Source organism: Leopardus geoffroyi, chromosome B1, assembly GCF_018350155.1.
Source record: "Leopardus geoffroyi isolate Oge1 chromosome B1, O.geoffroyi_Oge1_pat1.0, whole genome shotgun sequence".
Taxonomy (NCBI): Eukaryota; Metazoa; Chordata; class Mammalia; order Carnivora; family Felidae; genus Leopardus; species Leopardus geoffroyi.
This window is the reverse complement of record NC_059327.1, coordinates 135,736,706-135,759,138: the sequence shown is the minus strand read 5'-3', so window position 1 is coordinate 135,759,138 and position 22,433 is coordinate 135,736,706. Positions and strand designations below refer to the sequence as shown.

General features: G+C 37.2%; 1 protein-coding gene across 13 annotated transcripts in view; it reads right to left on the bottom strand.

Moving 5' to 3' along the window:
- The window catches only part of WDFY3 (WD repeat and FYVE domain containing 3), a 279,628-nt gene that overhangs the window by 196,934 nt on the left and 60,261 nt on the right, over positions 1-22,433 (bottom strand). For 2 of the 13 annotated variants that reach the window (XM_045473463.1, XM_045473465.1), the window contains exon 3: positions 2,495-2,544. The exons of the other annotated variants lie outside the window; for them this stretch is intronic. The gene's annotated coding sequence lies outside the window, so the exon portion shown is untranslated. The remainder of the gene's footprint in view (positions 1-2,494; positions 2,545-22,433) is intronic. 13 annotated transcript variants of the gene reach the window in all.

Here is a 22,433-nt window from a genome sequence, read left to right as displayed (position 1 = left end):
ATTCTTGCCTAGAGCATACCTTCCTAAAGCTCCTACATTATCTCCTGAAAAACAAAGGAGATATCACATCAATTCTGATTTAAAACCTCTGTTGGATTTCCTTACTGCCTATGAATAAATTGAAATACCTTAATCTAAGTCCTTAGACACGCTGGTCTCATGAATACTTCCAGCCTCCTCTCTTACTAAGCTAATTCTCTTGCTGTTAATTCTGCCACACTGAAAGTATCTCCCAGCCTGGTCGGGTTTTTAGTCCTCTGTGTGTTTGTGTGTTACCTGCCAAGGATGTCCCTCCTCCACTTTTCCTAGCAGCCTTAAAACAGCTCTGAGGTCACTTTTCAGAGAAGTTCTTTCTCAACTCTCTAGCCAGAGTGTGTTATGCTACATTTTATCCTACCATGGTACTTTAATGATAGTCTATTGTAGAATATTCATCATTAAGAAGTATAGCATAGTGGTTACACAAGTTTTGCAATTAATTGCCTGGGTTCAAATCCTAGCTGCAGGAGCTGTGTAACTTGACTAGGTTGGTTGCTAGCTTTGTGCATCAGATTCCTCACGTGTAAAAAGACAGTAACTATCAGAACCCACCTCGCAGTGTTTTTGTAATGTACTTCACCAAATGAGTTACCACAAGAAAAGCACTAAAATTAATACCTAGCGCAAGAGCTCAGTGACAGCCATCAAGACTCATTCTACTGCAATATACATATACCAATATTACTATTTACTCCCATTAGTCTGTAATTTCCTCATGGTGGGAACCAAATTTCAGTAACTTTGTATTGAGTTCACAGTAGATAATGGGTGATTGAATATTAAGATTAACTTACATATGGTCATACACCTGGTATGTGAGAACATCAGATTTTATGTCCAGATATTCTGAATGTGCTAGTTTTACTATTCCTCACACAGACGAAAACATATTACACATAAAATTCTTAAGAACTTATAGTGTATGTATCCTAGTTCTCTTCCTATAGAAAATCTTCACCATTCTTAAACATCTCCGGGGGGGTGGAGGGGAATCACATCAACAACCACTTACCTTTCAAGTTACCAACTTCCTCAAAGATCATTTCTCCTTACTTACCAATTTCTTCCACTAACCTACAAATTCCCTCAAAGCCATCTGCGCTTCTCAAATCCTTAACAAGGACTTAATACACAGTAGAAATGAATCAATGAACAAACGATTCCCACAGCTTTTAGGAAAGTATGAATTTCAAGGCTTTTCATTATGTGGCCCCCGCCTAGATCTAATAACCCTATTCACCTCCTACCCTTCCACTTTACTGCTCCTATACCTTACCTTAAGCAGGTCTCCCTGCTGTGCCTTCACACTTCTATGCCTGCCCACACTCTGAACCGTGGGGGGGGGGCGGCACTCCAGGCCTCTAATTTACCTATTAATCACACTTTAGATCCCAGTTCAACTGTCCCTCTTCTAGAAAGCATTACCCAATCTCCCAATTTGATAGAAATGCTCTCTTCTTTGTCACCATACAATCCTGTGTATATCTTCATCACAGCATTTTTCACACTGTTACGTAACTGTTAATTTGTTTTTTTTCCAACACTGGACAAATACAAGATTATGGAAGGCAAAGACCATGTCCTATTCAACTTTCTCCCACACGGGCACTTGGTGGCTCAGTCAGTTAAGCGTCTGACTCTTGATTTCGGCCCAGGTCATGATCTCATGTTTCATGAGATCGAGCCCTGTGTTTGGTTGTGCAATTAACAGTATGGAACCTGCTTGAGATTCTCTCTCTCTCTCTCTCTCTCTCTCTCTCTCTCTCTGTCCCTCCCCTCCTCCCCACATGCCTGTGTTCTCTCTTTCAAAATAAATAAATAACCATTAAAAAAAAAAAAAAAGAAACTTTCTTCCCCCAATATTTAACCCTTGGCAAATAAGAGACAGGTAACAAATGATTGATAACTAGTAAAACTTTCTCCCCCAACATTTAACACCTGGCAAATAAGAAACAGGCAACAAATGACTGATAACTAGTAAAAAGTGATCAATGAAAGTTTACAAGTTGAATGAACTGGAGGCAGCTCAAGCCAAAGGTAAGTTAAAGCGATTTAAAATAGGCCACAGAGGGAGAAATTTTTCTCTAAATTCCTTATCTGTTTATTTTAAAACAAGAAGGTTTATTAGAAGACGACTTCGTTCTTTATGGTTTGTTTAAATTCAATTTTATTACTTAAAAAAGTAAACCATTACCATATGACCATTTTTGCTCAGAGGTGTTGGGTACCCGAAGTGTATTTTTTTAAGTAGTTAGGGGAATCTGATACAAATTCAGAAGGTAAGAACTGAATGGGAAGGCAGGGGCAGAAGGGACCAAAATCAGCACTAGTAGAGTTGGTTGGTAAGCAGATGATGACAGAATGCAAGGCAGGAAGCCAGAATCCTCCACAGGGAATAGACACATCAACAACAATCCTGAGGATGAGAAACATGCAGGAGAGGAAGTCAGCTTACCACTATCAACAACAAGTCATTCCTGCGTGAGCGGGAGTAGACGCTGTGACCTGAAAGCAGGGAAAAGGAAATGACAAACACAAAAGATGGTGCAGAATTGTATTAGTAAAATCGTACAAATGAAATAATAATGATATCGATGAAAATAAGAATGGGAAAGTAAGTGTCGGCTTCTTCGCAGACTGATTATACAATGATGAAGGCTTTAATTGTGAATTATACTTTGATTTCTCTCAAAGTATCAGAGTTCACACATTCAGGTAAATTTTGCTCTATCCCTCAGTTATCTTTGAAGGCTATGTACACATAATGCAGCTGACATGGTTCAAAACAGTTTTTAAAATCCCTCTTGAAAGTTGCTTCCAGAACATTCTATAAGCCAAATCTAAAAATCCATGCCATCATGTGTCACCAGAAATGGAATTACCCAGCTTGCTCATTTGCCTTAGTTTCTAAACTTCCTCCAAATAACTTTTGCCTATTACTAAATATCAAATCCTTCCCAAAGATTGAAAATGCACCACTAATAATCAAAAGAATGCACTGCAGACTCTGCAGCTGATTATAGGGAAAATATTCTAAATAGATTCTGAGCAATGGCAAGTGTCTGTCCACGACATGCAAGGCCCTAGGAGGGTACCAATCCTCCATGGTGGGGCTCTATTTATTTTTCTAAAATTCCTAACAGATCAGTACAACTTCCCTGAAAAGTGACATGACTGCTTGCAGTGGAATACAGTCAAAACCCTTGGCAAGGCACAAAATGTTTCTCAAATTCTGTTGTATATCTAATTTTGCAGCTTTGTCTTCCGCAATATCCCTCCCCTCATTTTATGCTCATTGAATGTCACCTACCCGCTATTCCTGGAACATTAGAATTTCAAACCCTTCATGCTTTCCCCTACCTGGTCTTTCCTCTGCCTGAAATGGCCTCTTCAGGCATTTCTGCCCAGGAACCTCTGATGGATAGTTCATGATCTTACTTATTGTAGTAACATGATCACGGATTCAAATAAATATTCATCATGGCATTCCCTATCTCACCCAGGTCTCTTTCTGTTCCAGCTACCTAGCTCTGCTTTCAACAGCTTATATTCACCATGTCCTTGCCACTAAAGCTATTAAGAAAGTAATCTGAAAAACAAAACTTTTAAAACATTTGTAAGAAAATGTTAGAAAATATCTTTATAACCTCAGGGTAAAAAAGAATGTCTTAAAAAGAAAAAACTATACACAAAATTAATCTTATCAAATTAAAACTTAATAACTTCTGTATATGAAAAAATCAACAGAAAGTAAACACTAGCCACAAATTAGGAATGAAATATCTGTAATACCAAAATGAACAAAAAAGCAGGTGAACTAAAATACATACAGGCTACAAATCACTGAGAAAAGCAAACCATGCAATAAAAAAATAAATGGACAAAAGACAAATTCATCCAAGAAAATGAATGGCCACAAATCTAAGAAAGGCTGCACAACCTCATCGGTAATAAAGGAAATGAAAATTTATAATTTTCTGATGGATTCTTGAGCTCTGGTAAGAATGTTTGTTCATTTACCCTATGTGTAGGTCTATGGCACTATCATCCGCCCATCCCAAATCCACAATATTCATTCTTAACACCTAGAAAAACACGCACTGGTGGATCCACATGAAGCTTCTCCACCAGGGTTGAGCCTGCAGCCAACAGCCAACAACACAATGTGATCCCACCTGGGGCTATTTGTCAACCTACCACAGGTAGAGTAAAAACATATTAGGATTCATGGAGGGTATTTCCGGGGAACAGGCAGCTCCACTACCATTTTTATAAATTGAACCTGGTTTGAGATCAGTGACCTACATATTTTTAAAAAAATAAAACTTAGGAATTTTTAAAAATAGATACATTTTTCTGCTCCATTTTTTAGTGTTCACTACATACTTGACATACTGAAGATGAATTAATAAATGTATTACGGATGGCTGCACGGATAGTTACGTGGGTAGAGTGAGGCAGGAAATCTTCCTGCTGACACTTTCCTTATTAACTTTTCCATACATTCCTCGATCCAAATTATTTTAAATATTCTTTATTCATTTAATAGAGACATATGAATGAAACACTTATAAAGTTTATAAAATCCTTAAAGAAACCTACTGTATAAAAGGCGGGTCCTGATATGAAATCTTACAAACAAAAGAATTAGTTGTTACTGGATATAAGCTTTTGCTAACCAGGGTATTATTGTTTCCTCTCTAATTTTTTGCATTAGATATTCTTCTACAAATGAAATATAAAAACGTATTGACATTCTCCTGAGTGGTACATTCTCACTAACGGGGTTAAGGGAAGGGAATTAAGGAGTGAAGGGTGGAAGGAGAAAAGAAAAGAATAAGAAAACTGTTAGGATGTCCTTGAACCACAGTAGAGGGGACGGCCACCTTGCCAGTGCAACCCAACGAAAAGCCCCTAGTAGCTGCCAGAACGAATTGGAGGTCAACCAATCACCGAGCGACAGCACGACCTGACGCAGAAAAAGGCCCCGGAACCTCTGCAGCTTAAAAACCCCACCCCACCACACCTGGGTGCGACTTCCCCTGACTCCTCTCTCTCTCTCTCTCTCTCTCCCTGAGTCAGGGAATCTAGCCCGAGACCTTAGTTCCCAAATAAAGCCTTTGACTGCTAAAATTTTTTAGCTTCTGACTCCTATCTTTACCCTGCCTTACGCCTGACTCTAACAAAAACTATATTTCTCTATTCTTCCAATACCAACCAACACACAAGAATGATTGCCACAAATAGCCATGTCCTAATTACATCATTTCACTGTTGATCACATGTAGCCTATTTTAAAAAATACCTTTGGGGAAGAGTAAGAGAAGAAATGTTATTCTTAACAGTTAGCTATCTAATACATTTTATAAATCCATCCAAAATATTGACAATATTTTGAATATACTGCCCTTTATTCTGGGGAAATAAGTTAGTAAAGTGAATAATTTTGAACAGTACAACTCAGTTTACCATATTTTTCCTATATTAGTTTCATCCTCCTCTTAGAGGGAATGCCATGTAATGATACATATCAAACTATATAAAATAGTACTTTAAACAAATTGGCCCTGACCCCCTGATGATGTACAGATGACTGCTCCCTAGGTCTGTTGATTTTTTTCAAACATGCTATAATAAAGCCTAACTCTCACTGTTTTGGGGAAACAAATCTAAAAAAAGCACTGACTTTTCTTTCAGACCAGAGGATCAAGCATACCCAGCTGTTATTCTCATTCTGCTCATCTCTTTACATGTTTTACAGTTAACATCTCAACTAGAGCTGGGGAACAAAAGTATAAGCTATACAACTGAAATCTCCCAGTTCAGATATTTAATAGCAGGCTTAGAGCATTTGGAGATGAACATTCAATATAAAAACTATTTTATTTCAAATGTCTAGGCTTTTGAATCTAACTGCTTAAACAGAAAATACAATCTATAAGAAAAAGAATTTTCTATAAATGAAGGGTATAAAGTTTCATTTTGTTACTTAACTTCCTCCTACGAAGTATAGGAAACATTCTAAAAATCACAATTTGGATTGGGCAAGACGTTCTAGGCAGGGAAGTGCAGCGCCCAGACTTGGGATTCAAGAAAATACAGATTACTTTTCAGCTTTATTTTTTTTCTGAAATTATATAAAAGAAAGTTATTCTACAGTCATTCCAAGACACTTTTGTTGACTTTGCTAAAACACCAAAATTTAGGACCTCAAAAAAATGGGGGAGAAAAGAGACCCATTAAGTAATTACACTTAATTATATTTAAAGAAATGGATTTGGAATTCCTTTTTATTTTTTTTAAGTTTATTTATTTTTGAGAGAGAGAGGCAAGAGAGAAGGGCAGGCAGAGAAAGAGGAGAGAGAATCCCAAGCAGGTTCTGCACTGGCAGCACAGAGCCCCACACAAGATTCGAATCCACAAACTGAGAGATCATGACCAGAGCTGAAATCAAGAGTCAGACACTTAACCGACTGAGCCACCCAGGTACTCCTGGATTTGGAATTCTAATATAATTACATTTAAAGAAACTGATCAAGAATTTCCAATACAAATGTTTCATGGATCATGTTTCTACTTAACGTGTTAAACATAACATAAATGTCATTAAGAGGTAACAACGAAACTTGTCAAAACTTAATGAAACTTGGGTATTATTTTATATTTATTTTCTATTTTTAAAAAGTTATTTTTAATGTTTTTAATGTGTATTTATTTTTGAAGGAGAGAGAGACAGAACATGCAGGGGAGGGATAGAGAGAGGGGGACACAGGATCCAAAGTGTGCTACAGGGTCTGCGCTGTCAGCACAGAGCCCGATGTGGGGTTCAAACCCACAAACCGTGAGATCATGAACTGAGCTGAAGTTGGACGCTTAACTGACTAAGCCACCAAGGTGCCCCTATTTTTTTTTTTTTTTTTTAGTTTACTTATTTTGAGAGAGAGAGAGACAGCACGAGTAGGGGAGGAAAGAGAGAATCCCAAGTAGGATCCACACGGCCAGTGCAGAGACCAATGTGGGGCTTGAACGTACAAAACTGTGTTGATCATGATCTGAGTCAATACCAAGTGTGGCACTTAACCAACTGAGTCACTGAAATGCCCCTATTTTCTGTTTTTTTAAAGTAGGCTCCATACCTAACACGGAGCTTGAACTCACAACCCTGGGATCAAGAGTTGGATGCTCTACTGACTGAGCCAGCCAGGCGCCCCAAATTATGTAATTATAAATTTTGAAAATAAACCTCTGCCAATCATGGTAATAAAACCAGTGGCCGGCTAAGAATAAACAAACTGAAATGTATGACAGAGCTCAGAAGCAGACACATGCTTGTATTAGGAACCTAGTGTATGATGAAGGTCAGAAGAAAGGATGACAAACTGACTTCTACCTAAAGCCATATACAAAGGTGGATTCAAGGTAGATTAAAGACCGAATAATGAGAGGTAAAACTATAAAGAGAAGAAAACAAATGAGGATATCTTTATGAATTGGATAAGAATTTCTTAAGCATAAATTCAAAACTACATTGCATATGCAAAAATAAAATGTCATCATATGAAAGATTAAATATTTTGGCTCAGCAAAGGAGATGATGAACCAAGCAAAAAAGCGAGATAATTAATGGAAGAAGATACTTGAAATGTCTAAAACCACAGGGATTGTAATTTAGAATTAAAAAAAAAAAAAAGAAAAATATAGCAATCCTAATTAAAAAAAGATATGAACAAGCAACCTGGAAGGCCAAATGTAAAGAAATGTTTTAATTTACTTAATAATCAAAGAAATGAAGACCAAATAAGGAAATGTCACTTTATACCTCTTAGCTTAGTTATAAGCAGCAAGTTAGGAAATGCCCTGTGTTCCTGGACATGTGAATAAGACACATATACATGACTTCAGGAAAAACAGACTGGTAGAGGACCTAAAGGCAGTGTATGGGGTTTTTTTTTTTTTTTTTTTTCATTTTTTAAAAATTCAGGTATAACTGACATATAATGTTACATTAGTTTCAGGTGTACAATATAATGATGCAACAATTCCATACATTACTCAGTTCTCATCACGATAAGTGTACTCTTGATCCCTTTCACCTACTTCACCCACCCCACCCCCTCCTCCTCTGGTAATTACATTTTTGCTGTCTACATTTAACAGTCTGCTTTTCTGTCACTTTGTTCGTTTGTTTTGTTTCTTAAATTCCACATATGACTGAAATCACATGGTATTTCACTTAGCATGATACCTTCTAGATCCATCCATGTTGTTGCAATGGCAAGATTTCATTTGTTTTTATGGCTGAGTAATATTCCATTGTGTACACACACACACACCACCTTCCTTATCCATTCGTCCATCGATGGACACTTGGATTGCTTCCATATCTTGACTATTGTAAATAATGATGCAGTAAACGCAGGGGTTCACATCTTTTCAAATCAGTGTTTTCATTTTCTTTGGGTAAATACCCAATAGTAAAATTCCTGGATCATGTATTTCAATTTTTAAATTTTTTGATCAACCTCCATACTGTTTTCCACAGTGGCTGCACCAGCTTGCATTCCCACCAATAGTGGACAAGGGTTCCCTTTACTCCACATCTTTACCAACACTTGTTTCTTGTGTTTTTGATTTTAACCATTCTGACAGGTGTGAGGTGATATCTCATTGTGGTTTTGATTTGCATTTCTCTGATGGTTAGTGATGTTGAGCATCTTTTCATGTGTCTGCTAGCCATCTGTGGGTCTTTGGAAAAATGTCTACTCATGTCCTCTGCCATTTTTAATCGTGTATGTATACACACACACATACATATGTATATGCATATATATCTAGTATATGTGTATATACATACACATATATATGTATACACACATATTTGGTGTTTAGTTGCATAAGTTCTTTAGATTTTTTGGATATTAACCTCTTACCAGATATATCATCTACAAATATCTTTTCCCATTCAGTAGATTGTCTTTTTGTTTTGTTGATGGTTTCCTTTGCTATACAAGAAGATTTTTATTTTGGTGTAATCGCAGTAGCTTAATTTTACTTTTTGTTCCCTTTCCAGAGGAGACATATCTAGAAAAATGTTTCTACAGCAGATGTCAAAAGAAATTATTGCCTCTGTTTCCTTTCAGGAATTTTATGGTTGCAGATCTTACATTTGTCTTTAACTCATTTTGAATTTATTTTTGTGTATGGTGTTAGCAACTGGTTCAGTTTCATTCTTTTGCATGTGCCTGTCCAGTTTTCCCAACACCATTTGTTGAAGAGAGAGCCTTTTCTCCATGGTATATATTCTTGCCTCCTCTGTCATATTGACCATATAATCATGGGTTTATCCGGACTCTCTAGTCTGTTCCACTGATGTATGTGTCTAGTTTTTTACCAGTACTATACCGTGTTGCTTACTACAGCTTTGAAGTATATCTTGAAGTCTGGGATTGTGATACCTTTAGATTTGTTCTTTTTGAAGATTATTTTGGCTGGTATTTTATAATACTTCTGTATTTAGTTAAACTAAGACCAAAAAAATAATTGCTGTTTTATGTAAGAACTATACATTTACATTAAGATAACTAAAATCTGGGGTGCCTGGGTGGCTCAGTCATTTGAGCATCTGACTCTTGATTTCGGCTCAGGTCAAGATCCCAGGGTTGTGGGATCAAGCCCCACACTGGGCTGGGCAATGAGCATGGAACCTGCTAGAGATTCTTCCTCTCCCTCTGCCCTTTTTCCCCACTCTCTCTCTAAAACAAAACAAAAAAAATTTTTTTAAGAAAACTGAAATCAAATACTTAAATAAAAACCATTTCATTTCTTAAGTTTCAACTGAACCACATTTAAATCAGATACAAGTAGGTATTTTTTCTAAAGTGATTCTCAGCCATTTCTCAATCTAGCCTTTTAAATTCCCTTTAATCATGACACTTGAAAATTCCTTAAAAAAGATTTTATCTGCTCTGCAAGTAACAAGAAAAAAATTTACATGTGTAGGAATATTTGGCTAAAACTTTTAAAAACCATTTGTGATTCTTAGAATGGTACAATGTCTGGATAGACTTCATCACCTTGGGAATGAAGGAGTGACTTTTAGCCAGTGATGGTGATTTGGCATGTACAATAAACCTTAAGGAAACAGGATCTGGCTCACAGAGAGAAGAGCCAGACCACCAACTTCCCTCAGATCCAGAAAGATCTCCAGTATCAGAGAGAAAAAAGGAAATAAAACTGGGTTATTACATCAAAATAAATTATGCAGCTTTTAATGACAAATCTGAACTTCTTCTAATTCTCAGACAAGACTACCAACAATCTCCATTAACAAAAACTCACACTGGGAATACCAACATGGTTCTGTAGTGGTCAATAACTTAGATTTGGCTTTAATAAAGGAGAGCAACTTCTATTAGTACTTTGGAGTCATTACCACTTTGCCATAATCTCCCTCCCATTCTTTCTATGGCTATATAATAAGAACTATGGTTCGAATTGACAACTTTTGCAGCATAATATTCTGAATTAAGAGTAAATTATAGTATAGGGAACCTGGGTGGCTCAGTCGGTTGTGCATCTAACTCTTGATTTCAGCTCAGGTCATGGTCTCACTGCGCGTGACTTAGGGCCCCGCATCAGGCTCCACACTAACAACAGAGCACCTGCTTGGGATTCTCTCTCTCCTTCTCTGTCTGCCCCTCCCCTGCTTGTGTGTTCATCTCACTCTCTCTCAAAATAAATAAATATAAACTTAAAAAAACCAGAGTAAATTATAAAATATCATCCATTGTGCCAGGTAGATCCTTGGGATACAGTGGTGAATATCAGTAACAATTAGCACACATGGCGTTTACCACTTGTTCTGAAATGACAACCCTTTTAAGAATGACATGGTATCTGATCTCACAGAGCTTAGTTTGGGTGTGATACAGGTGAAGCACGGGATACCAGTGAAGCTTAGGGGAAAAGTACAGCAGGGACCCTAACCTAGCTGCATGATGGCAGGGCTATGGAGAAGAAAAACGTCAGGGAAGGTAAAGTACACTTGTAAAAGATTTTCAACAACAGGGGAAAAAATAAAAAACAAATGAAATTCACTGGCCCATGCACAGGCTATTCTAGCCAATCAGGTTTGTGCAGCTTTGTTCTCTGCATGTTAATTCTTCACAGGAAAACTTTTCTACACATTGGTTTGTAATCAGTTTTTCCAAGTGGAAAACACCAGCCATTCTGCCCTTGAATCATTTTGAGAGTCTAAAGGGAAAGCAATTAGTAGCCAGTGCTGGAGTTAATCCCTAAGGAACTTTTGTTTCCTGCCTCTGCATCAGTTTTTGTCTAGGAAATACACTTAAAATCCACAGCCAAGTATAATGCTAGATATTCTCACAGAAATTTATTCATTTATTTCCTACCACAAAATAGTATAATGAGTACTTTACAGATGAAGAAACTGAAGTTCAGAAAGGTTAAAGAAACTTGCCAAAAAGACCCAATAACTAGAATTAGCCGAAATCTGAATTCAGGATATGTTATTCCAAGTCCAGTACTTTCCCTATTAAATGGAAGCTGTCTCTTTGTTGTTGTGAAATAATTTTATTTATGAAAGCAACTGTGATTTTATTTTCTAGCTATTCCTAGCAATGATAGTACTATTTGTACTTCCCTAAAACATTTGGACAAAATTATCCCAAGTATTTTCATCCCCAGGAAGTTAAAAACACACACATGAACAAAGCCCATGTTTACTCTGTGTATCTTCCACCAAGGGTGTAACCAGACTAGCGATGAGAAACATGATTCATGAGTAATATCTTGGCAGAAAATTCTTAGTATCTCTATAGATACATCTGACACATAAGGGAAATGCCACCTACACCTAACTACATTTTCTTTTCCTTTGAGCTTTTTATTCTCTTTAATTGAAGTGTTCCCTAATCCTCACACCATGCACTCAACCACATAACCCCAAATGTAGAATAATATTCAGAATATTAAGGAAATAATTTCCTGGTAGGATTCATCAAAGAAAAATACAAATTAAATGAATATTATTAGCAATTACAGACAATAATATATTATGTTACTTAACATGTTCTGAGCAATTTTTCTCATTAAAGAGAAACTAGGAGATAATAGCCATAGAAAAAATTTATTCCAACATCAATAGAAACTATTCATCTCACTTCTTCTGTGAATAAAATACTTTTTTTTTTTAACAAGGTGACACTTTGACTTAAAAGAAATTCAATCCCATAGAGGAGTGACATCATATGGTATTTGTCTTTCTCTGACTTACTACATTGCACATCTGGAACTAATATTATACTGTCTGTTAACAAAATGGAATTTACATAAAACTTAAAAAATAAAAATAAAAAAGAGAAACTCAAGTGTCATAAAGTATTTTCCCTATAAATGTAAATGTGAAGTATTTCCGCCTTGTCTAACTGTTTTTACCTTGTTTCTAGGCTAAGCTAAGTGGTGTGGTAAGGTCAGCTCATACCAGTTTACCTGAGCCGATGGCTAAATTTTCAGATTATTGTGAAAAGCCAGTTGTCAAACCATTAATAGACTGAAACCAGCCATGGTGAGAATATTTATACCAAAGAAATCAACATATGCTAAAAATCAGTGTTTCTTGGGGCTTTTTACTAGATGGCACAGTTAAACATTAATCAGCCCACCACTGTGTTCACACCTCACTAGCACTTCAGAAGCTTATATTTTATTTACTTCATTATGTCTCTTCTTCTTCTCTTTCAGTTTGATTTTGCACTTTTATTTATTTTTTCCCAAGGCCTAGCCCTGAAGATATTTAGACTTAACCTCAAAAAGTTTGGATATTATGACTAAGGATCTAAATTAAAAATACTCTTTCACCAAAATACTCTCACAGGAAATGTTTCCCTAAATCCTTATCTGATTGGCCTGATACTCTGCTACTTTAAGGGCAAAGTCTCTATTCTTTGTGGAGTTGCTAAGAGCAAGTTATTATTTCCTGATATGAATATTGTGCTTAGTTTATTCATGTGTTTCTCACAAAACATAAATTTAGTATCAATACTAAAATATCTATTGTTTTTTGTCTAAGAAAATAATAGATTATATACAGTGTTGTATGTTCAGAGACCTTTTGCATTAAGTATGAATCAAATTATGCAAAAAAAAAAAGGATATAATCTATTAGTCCGCTTTTACTGAAGAAACAAAGCTAAGAGGTTGTAACTTCTGTAAAGGCAATGAGAACTAAATTAGAACGTTTAAATGTTCTCAGTATGTGATGCAAAATTTCTGGCAGATTCATAAAAATACTGCAGCACTGATGGAAAAGCAATAGACTGGCAAGAGTCAAGGATGGTAGTAAAAGCGTTCTGGAGTAAGACATGGGTTTTCAACTCTGTCCCTCCACTCAGTATCTATTCGACCTCAGGAAAATTAATCAAACTACCATTAAGCCACGTTTCCTTTAACTGTGAAATGGATATAACTATGGTACTGGCTTCATAGTGCTGTTAAAAAGGAATGTCAGAATACATGTCGTGTGACTATCACATAAGTAGATAATCAATGTCTAGTTATTACATAATTAGAATTAGTTATAGCTAAACTAGCCAATGACTCTGAATTACAAAAAAATTATTTTAATGAACAAAGTTAGAGCCTATCTGTTCCAAATTGTTACATCTAGTGTGTGAGAAATATGGTGGGGATTAGAGCTCAACCTCTGTTCTACCCTGTTTCTATAATGTGCCTGCATGTATTATAGAGGCTATAAATCAAATGGCAGGGTTTCCAGGCTCCTATGTGAACAGGTGCTTGTTGTAATTTAGGTTGAGCCAATCAAACGTACTTGCCCAAATTCTGAAAGGCAAGAGTGAAGCAGAGACCACACTCTGGCTGACATTTACATTTTTAGCTGCAGTGTTAGCAGAGATCTCTGTATCCAGTAGGGAAGCAGGGTATGACACATCCATTTGGCTGGCCCATAATACTGACCATACAGCAATACATGTCTGTAGAGCAAACAGCAGTAGAGGTAGCTTCCTAAAATGGCACTGAGAGGGAGTATTCCAGAGGTGAGGCTGGCAAACTTTTTTCTGTTAAGGGCCAGATAATCAATATTTTACCATGTGCAACAATTCAACACTGTCATCGTGGTGTGAAAGGAACGATAAGTGATAGGTAAATGATAAGTGTGGCCATGTTTTAATAAAACTTTATGTATGAACACCGAGATTTGAATTTCATATAATTTTTAGGTGCCACAAAACATTCTTTTTTATCCATCCATTAGAAAATATAAAAACCATTCTTAACCAGAGGGTCATACATAAACAGTTTTGAGCAGATGTTGCCTATAGGCCATAGTTTGCTAATCCTTTCAACTGTATCTGGATCTACAGAAAAAGCAGATCCGTGAATGGTCCAGCTCTGTGGTAGAGCACTAGGAAAGGTTTGCAAAGGTCAAGACCTATAGCCTAAATCTGTTTGTTCAGCCCCTTCCTTCTCTCTGTAAGCCATGAAAAACCTGCAATAAGTATCTTCCTGCTGTAACGGGCTAGCACGGATTCTGCTCTTTGCAACTAAATCCTGATTGATTTATAGTGCTACAATACAACCTTAAATATCCAGGGTTCCAATGGTCAATTATTTCATAAGTGTCATTTTTACAGTTATATGAATCAGGATCAAAATGACCAATTATTGCTCTTTGCTGATAATGTTTCTTAAGCCTCTCAACATGGGTCTCAGTTTTTACAAGGTACAAGAATTAATTCTATATTGCCTACTAGAAGACCTCATTTATTTGCTTAATAATCTATTCAACAAATATTTACTAAGCAACCACTATGTGCCAGGCTCTAGGTGCTAGGAACACAGAGGGGGAACAGAAGCCTACTATGTGTCCTTTTAGAGTTTAAATTCTGGTAAGGAAGAGAAAAAAAAAATCAATACATAGGCCTGGTAGTGAGATGGCTATGAAGAAAAACAAGTGAGCTTTGAAAACAGAATGTTCCCAAGGTTGCTGTTGGAGTCTGCATGGTCAAGGAATGCTTTTCTTAAGGGTGAACGCCAGAACAGAAATCTGAATGAGGGAGTGATCCATAAGGATTTCTAGAGGAAGAATTTTCCAGGCTGAGGGAAAAGCAAAATCAAAGGCTCAAGGTAAGAACGTGCTTAGCATGGCTGAAGAACTGTAATGAGGCCAGTCTGGCTAAGGCACAGCAAGAAGAGGAAAATGCTAAGCCGTCAATTGTCTGCATTGTGATTCAGGATTTACTTCTCATTAGCTGCCTTACAGCAACTGATGCCAAGGTGACAGCTCTGTGAACCACCTCCTCCACTCTGCTACTTCTCCCCACTGTTTTCTGCATAAAAAGTGTATCTGTGTCTTTTCCTCCAGCCTCACCTTGCCTACCACTCTGTAGTCCAGAGGCCATGGGCTTTGCAGGAGTTCAGTGCTGTTATTTAAGATGTTTTCACAGTTCCTCAACTTGTTCTAAAGTTCAGTGTCTACCAGATCTTCTTGCATGCTGAGGCTTGGGACTGTGGTTTTCTCATTTCACCAGAGTTCAGAGATTTCTTCCCTATTCTTTATTTAGTTTGTTCAATTGCCATTAGGAAGAATAGTTTTGTCTACTGTAGATAAATTTAGACATATTTGTTAAGAGTAGGTACATCTAGGAGCGTCTGGGAGGCCCAGTCAGTTGAGCATCTGACTCCAGATTTTGGCTCAGGTCAAAATCTCACATTTTGCAAGATCGAGCCGACGTCAGGCTCTGTGGCTCTGTGCTGACAGAGTGGAGCCTGCTTGGGATTTTCTGTCTCCTTCTCTCTCTGCTCCGCCCCACATGCACTCTCTCTCAAAAATACATAAACTTAAAAAAAAAAACAAAAAAAACTATGTACATCTGTAAATGAGGAGAACTTAAATTTCTCAATTCCCTTTTCTTTCTTTCTTTTTTTTTTTCTCAATTCCTACATTTTTTATTTCCATCAACAGACTTTCCTATTTGAAAATCTAGATCACTGAGGTGCCTGGGTGCTCAGTCAGTTGAGCACCCACCTTTAGCTCAGGTCATGATCTCACAGTTTGTGAGTTTGAGCTCTGTGTCAGGCTCTGTGCTGACAGCTCAGAATCTGGAGCCTGCTTCAGATTCTGTGTCTCCCTCTCTCTCTGCCTCTCCCCTGCTCACACTCTGTCTCTCTCAAAAATAAATGTTAAAAAAAAACAAAAACAAAAACAAAAAAAAAACTGGTTCACTGAGGTCTATAGATTATAATCACTGAGATCAGTAAACAGATAACTCTTGTTTAAAACATTTTTTAAAATGTATATCAAAGTATCTAAAAGAAATACAAAACTAGAGGGAAACCTGGGTGGCTCAGCTGGTTAAATGTCCAACTCTTGATCTCAGCTCAGGTCTTGATCTCAGGGTCGTGACTTCAAGCCCTGCATTTGGCTCCACACTGGGCATGGTGCCTACTTATAGATAGATAGAGAGATAGATAGATAGATAGATAGATAGGACTGGAAACTACAATAAATTTCCACCATACTTAGATTCAAGCTAAGAAATGATAAAGGCAAATTGGTGTCAAATCCAAATGAATACCCAGTGAGAAGAGAATAAGTAAAAGGTCAAAACAATACAATATATGTTAAGTAAATATAGCATTATTACTTTCAAGAACATAAGTCTGGTTATGTTAATAAAGGCTTACTTTGGTTTCTGATTCAAGTAATAGTCAAAATGTCTTGTACCTGCTATAGAAATGATTTGGATAAAAGTACTCTTCTGAATCATCTAAAGGTTCTTTAAAAATGTCAGTTCTTTTAAACGAGTAAACATCTTCCTCAATCTCAGTTAAATAATTCAGTAAGCCCTTTCCCCATAAATGTAAAGTTGAGTTTAGCTCTTACTAAATTATCAAAAACACTGAATTAGTGAGTTCAAGTAATTACAAAGCAAGCGTGCAAAAATTTTGTATGTGTTCACTTTTATTTTCTTATTTATGAATATCTTCTATATACAAGTACTCTCCTAGGTGTTAGTAATAGATAAGTACCCTCTAGGGAAACACAGTTAAGCTAAAAGTTATTACAGAAGTGGTAACTGCTAAAATAAACAGTAAATAAGTAAACAAGAACTATCAATTTAGAAGGTGACATTTGAACTAAGTCTTAGAAACGGAGCAGGAGTTCATTCAGCTGACAATGGGCCAGACCTTAGTACGGCAAACAGACGGTATGTACAGAAGAGAAGGCACAAGACATGCTTATGTGCCCTGCTAGTAGCCCGGCATAGTTGGAGCACAGGGTGAATGTCGGGAAAAACTGGTGAGGCTTGCACAGAATAGGTAGACATGGGCAGATCATAAAAAACTTGACACACTAGGAGAACAAAAACTCTTATTAAGCAGGATGATAAAATATGTTGAGAAAATATGTCTGAACACAAAGTGTGGAATGGATACTTTAATGATCCTTCAGTAATAAAGGCAGTGCCAATGGAGGGAGGGGTGAGGAGCAATGGCATGGGAAAGAAAACATGAGAAATGTCACCAACACAGTGTTATCATGTGAATATATGATATCATGTGAATATATGATATGATATCATATAACATATGATATATGATATATATGATATATCATATGATATCATATCATAGGATATATGATATGATATATATGATATATGATATATCATATGATATCATATCATAGGATATATGATATGATATATATGATATATATGATATATCATATAACATATGATATATGATAACACAGTGTTATCATACTGGAAGACGGGATGTCTTGCAGTATCAGAGGGAACAGAGGAAAACAACTGAGATTTCTAGCCTGAGTAATGAATAGGAGTGTCATTAGCTAAGTTAGGAAATACAGTAAAGAAGAAAGAAATTAGTGGGAAAGGGGTGCCTGGTGGCTCAGTTGGTTGAGCATCTGACTTTTGATTTGGGCTTAGGTCATGACCTCACAGTTCGTGGGATAAAGCCCCAAGCTGGGTTCTGTACTGGCAGCATAGATCCTGCTTAGAATTCTGTCGCTTACATCTCTCTGCCTCTCCCCCATTTGTGCTCACTTTCCCTCAAAATAAATAAAGAAACTTAAAAAAAAAAAAAAGAATTAGTAGGAAAGATAAAAAGAGACAAATTTGGCCATGGTGGAATGTAAGGGCTAGGAGAAAATGTTAACCAAAGCACACACCCAGGACTTGGATTCAGAAGAGGAAAATGCAGATGCACACACCCAAATAACACATCCCAAACAAGAAGTACTATACCACATAATAATCAAAGATCTTTTTAAAAAAAATTTTAATGTTTTATTATTTATTTTTGAGAGGGAGAGGCAGAGCATGAGTGGGGGAGGGGCAGAGAGAGAGGGAAACACAGAATCTGAAGCAGCTCCAGGTTCTGAGCTGTCAGCACAGAGCCTGAAGCAGGGCTTAACTCACGAATCGCGAGATTGTGACCTAAGCTGAAGTCGGATGCTTAACCAATTGAGCCATCCAGGTGCCCCATAAGCAGAGATCTTCAATTATAGTGACTATGAAGCTGTTTTCTATTTTCTAAATGGTAAAAACTTTTAGGCATAGCTACAAAACTTTTTTAAAAAAAGCATTTTTAGTCATTAAAGATTTTTTGGAGTTTAAAATATGCATTGTGTAAAAAAAAAAAAAAGATACTGAAAAGAATATACAATAAAAGTAAATATGCCACCAATGGCCTCCCTAGAGTCAATCTTCATTACCAATTTCTTGAATGTCTTTGCAAAGATATGTTTATACATGTGCAAGCATAAAAATGTATACATCCTACTCATGCTCCTTTAAGTAGCCAATGATAGCACCAGAAATCTAGTCAATTAAAAATGGCGTTTTGCAGGGCACTTGGGTGGCTCAATCGGTTGAGCGTCTGACTTAGGCTCAGGTCATGATCTCATGGTTTGTGGGATTGAGACCTGCTGACAGCCTGGACCCTGCTTTGGATTCTCTGTCTCCCTCTTTCTCTGCCCCTCCCCATGCTTACAGTCTTTCTCTCTCTCTCAAAAATAAACTAACATTTAAAAAAATGGTGACTTTGGCCCAGATCATGATCCCACAGTTGAGGAGTTCAGGCCCAGTATAGAGCTCCGTGCTGTAAGCAGAGTCCACTTGGGAGTCTCCCTCTCCTCTCTCTAACCCTCCCCCTCTTGCACATGCTCTGTCTCTCTCTCTGTCTCTCAAAATAAACATTTTTTTTTAAATGGTGTTTCTACTCACAAATAATTTGTAATTTTTGCCAATAAATTTAATTCAAAAACAAAATCCCACAAATTTCTCTTCCCATATACTGAACTTTAAGGAATTCCTTGGATAACAGGTTCTGAAAGTGTGAGCACAATAAGGCTCATTCCCAATGGTACTTTACTCAAGACTCGAAATCTGGGCTCCAACTGGAAAGGGTGGGGGGCGGGGGGAGATAATGAATCATTCTCTAATTCAGAACATTTTGCCAACATGGAGAGCCCAGGTCCACCAATCATCCCACACATGAGGGATTTCTAACCCTGCTTGGACACTGGAATCAACTAGGGACCTTTAAAAAAGATTTTGATGCCCAGGACATAACCCATTTAACCCAAAATCTCTGGGGCTGGAGCCCAGGCATTCTTTCTTTTTCAGTTTCCCTAGTTGATTCTAACATGCACCCAGGATTGAGAACCACTAACCACAGACACTAAAAGCAGATTTTAAGGAGGCTGCCTTCAGCTTTTTAATCTTGTTACTAAATAACGTTCAAATATGGGAAAAAGGCTTTTAAGATTCTTTGGGGCAAAAGTGACTCTACATCATCGAGTGTTCCCAACACAGGACAAGGTGACACAGATGTCCTAGTGCAGCTCTCCACAGTCTCCAGCTCACATTCTCTGGACGAGGCTGGCAGTTCAGGATGAACCTGCTCTAACTGCATTATGGAGAAACAAGATCGAACGCCAGAAATCTCTGTGGATCAGGAAAGCCTCCACTTAGAGACAACCAAACTTGTATTTAAATTCAATAACTTAAATCCAGATACAATGACCACTGCTTGGCTGCAAGAAATCAGAAGTGAATTGACAAATCAAACTCCCAAGAAGTGGCATAGCCAAGAACCCCTTTCAGAGGGACTCTGGCCACATGGAAGAGCTTAGGCCCGTGTTGTCCAACATGGCAGCCACTAGTCACATGTGGCTATTTTAAACTTAAATTCAAACCAATTTAATTAAATAAAAAATACTGTCTGTCAGCTGCACCAGCCTCATCTGAAGTACTCAACAGCCATATGGGGCTGGTAACTACCATATTAGAACCAAATGTCACAGAAGGATATATTAGACAGTGCTGGCTTGGGGTAAATGAACCTCTGAAACTGTATATTCAATCTGTGGACATACACAGATTCTAGGAAGACGGTCTATGACTTTTATTTGATTCTCAAAGGAGACCATCTACGATTCAGTTGTCAGTGGCCCAAGCCCACAGGGGGTAGGAAAGAGCTCTTCTTCCAAAGAGTTACCTCTTATAAAAAGTATTTATTAACAGTAGCACTTCCCGCCCACAGACATAACCTTTCAACCATCACATTAAGACAAGCGGGACTATGATTAGTACAAAATGTTCTTCCACTTCATGATGTTGTCATGATCCTGGGGCTTCACTGCTTTCTCTGAAGAGCAAAACTAACTGTAAACCACAACCAGAAAGATATACCTCTTTTGCTTTATTCACCATCTCCAAGCTAGTGGTATAGCCGAGATTCTTTACCTGCCTTTCAAACCCAAATCCTTGCTTTTGCAGCAAAAGGAATCACAACAAAGTATTACTTATAGAAAGCTAATTCCACATCTCACAGACAAAACAAACAGAAACAACAGCCTTCCAACAGCAACTACAGAATGCTGTTCCATAGAACTCCAAGGACACCGACATAAACCTAAGATTTAATGCTTAGCATGTCATTAGGAACTTACACAAAAAACAAAGTCAAGGATCTCCTAGGTGAGCTCCCATTACGGATAAACAGTCTGGGTTTGAAAAAATGAACAAACACTTCTAAATAGACTGCATGTCATGATGTGATGGCTGCCTATTCAGCTACACTCAATTTCTAGGATAAAATCAACTGTTCAACTAATTTAAAAACCTATCAGCTCTCACTGTGATTCACTGTTCCTAATACATCCCTCAAAAAGACAACCTCCCTGAATATCTTTATATCTTAAGTCAAATAAAAATGACTGAAAGAAGGTATGCCCTTTATCATGGAAGGAAAGACCCATCTAAACCAAAAGACCTCACATGAACATGAATGAAAGTAGAAGGCAAAACATACCCTCAATGTAAGACAAGACCAAAGCCTGTCTTATAAATTATGTAGGCCTGATGTGTGAACTATAAGGTCTGAGTTTATCAACATTTCATATTCACATATTATTAAACTAAGTATTTAAAAACCACTAAACTGACAGTTTATTATCAAGTGAAACCTTTATTTATCATGTCCCTGGCAATCCGTTACTAGGTTATTTATTACAGAAAAGGGGTTGGCAAATTATGGCCACGTGCCACATCTGTCCCGCATCCTGTTTTGTGAGTGAGTCTTCTTGGAACAGAGCTACATCACTCATTTATGTATTGTGCATGCCTGCTTTCATATTAAAAGAACAGAGTAGCTACAACAGAGATCACATGATTTAAAATATAGACTAGTCCTTCATGAGAAAAAGTTTGCTGATCTCTGAATTTGAGAAATCACTTATGATTACACAAAATCTAACACAAGTTTATAGCACTCAATTCATGATGGCCAAAAAACGGAAACAATCCAAATGTCCTTCAACAGGTTAATGGATATGCAAACGGTGGCACAGGCATCCAACTCAATAATAAAAATGAATAAATTATCGATGCATACAACAGCTTGGATGATTCTCAAGGGCATTATGCTGCATGAAAGAGCCAGCCTCAAAAGATTTACTTGCTGTATGATTCCATTTACATGACATTCTTGGAAAGAGAAAGCTAAATTGATGAAGACAAATTTGTGGTTGCCAGGCATTAAAGGTGAAGGGAGAGACTATAAAGGGACAGGACAAAGAAGTTTTCAGGGTAATGAAACCATCCTACTACTAGTGGTAGTAGTTACACTAATCAGTATATGTACCAGAATTCATAGAGCTGTATACCAACTGAAGAAAGATAAATTGTATTTTATAATAATTTTAAAAAATAAAAATTTTATGGATTAGTAGAAAGAAAAATAATAAACGAACAAAACAGTCTCTTAAAAATTCAGGGCAAAGAATGAGAGTTTGCCATAGAAGATCAGATCAAGGAGAGTGG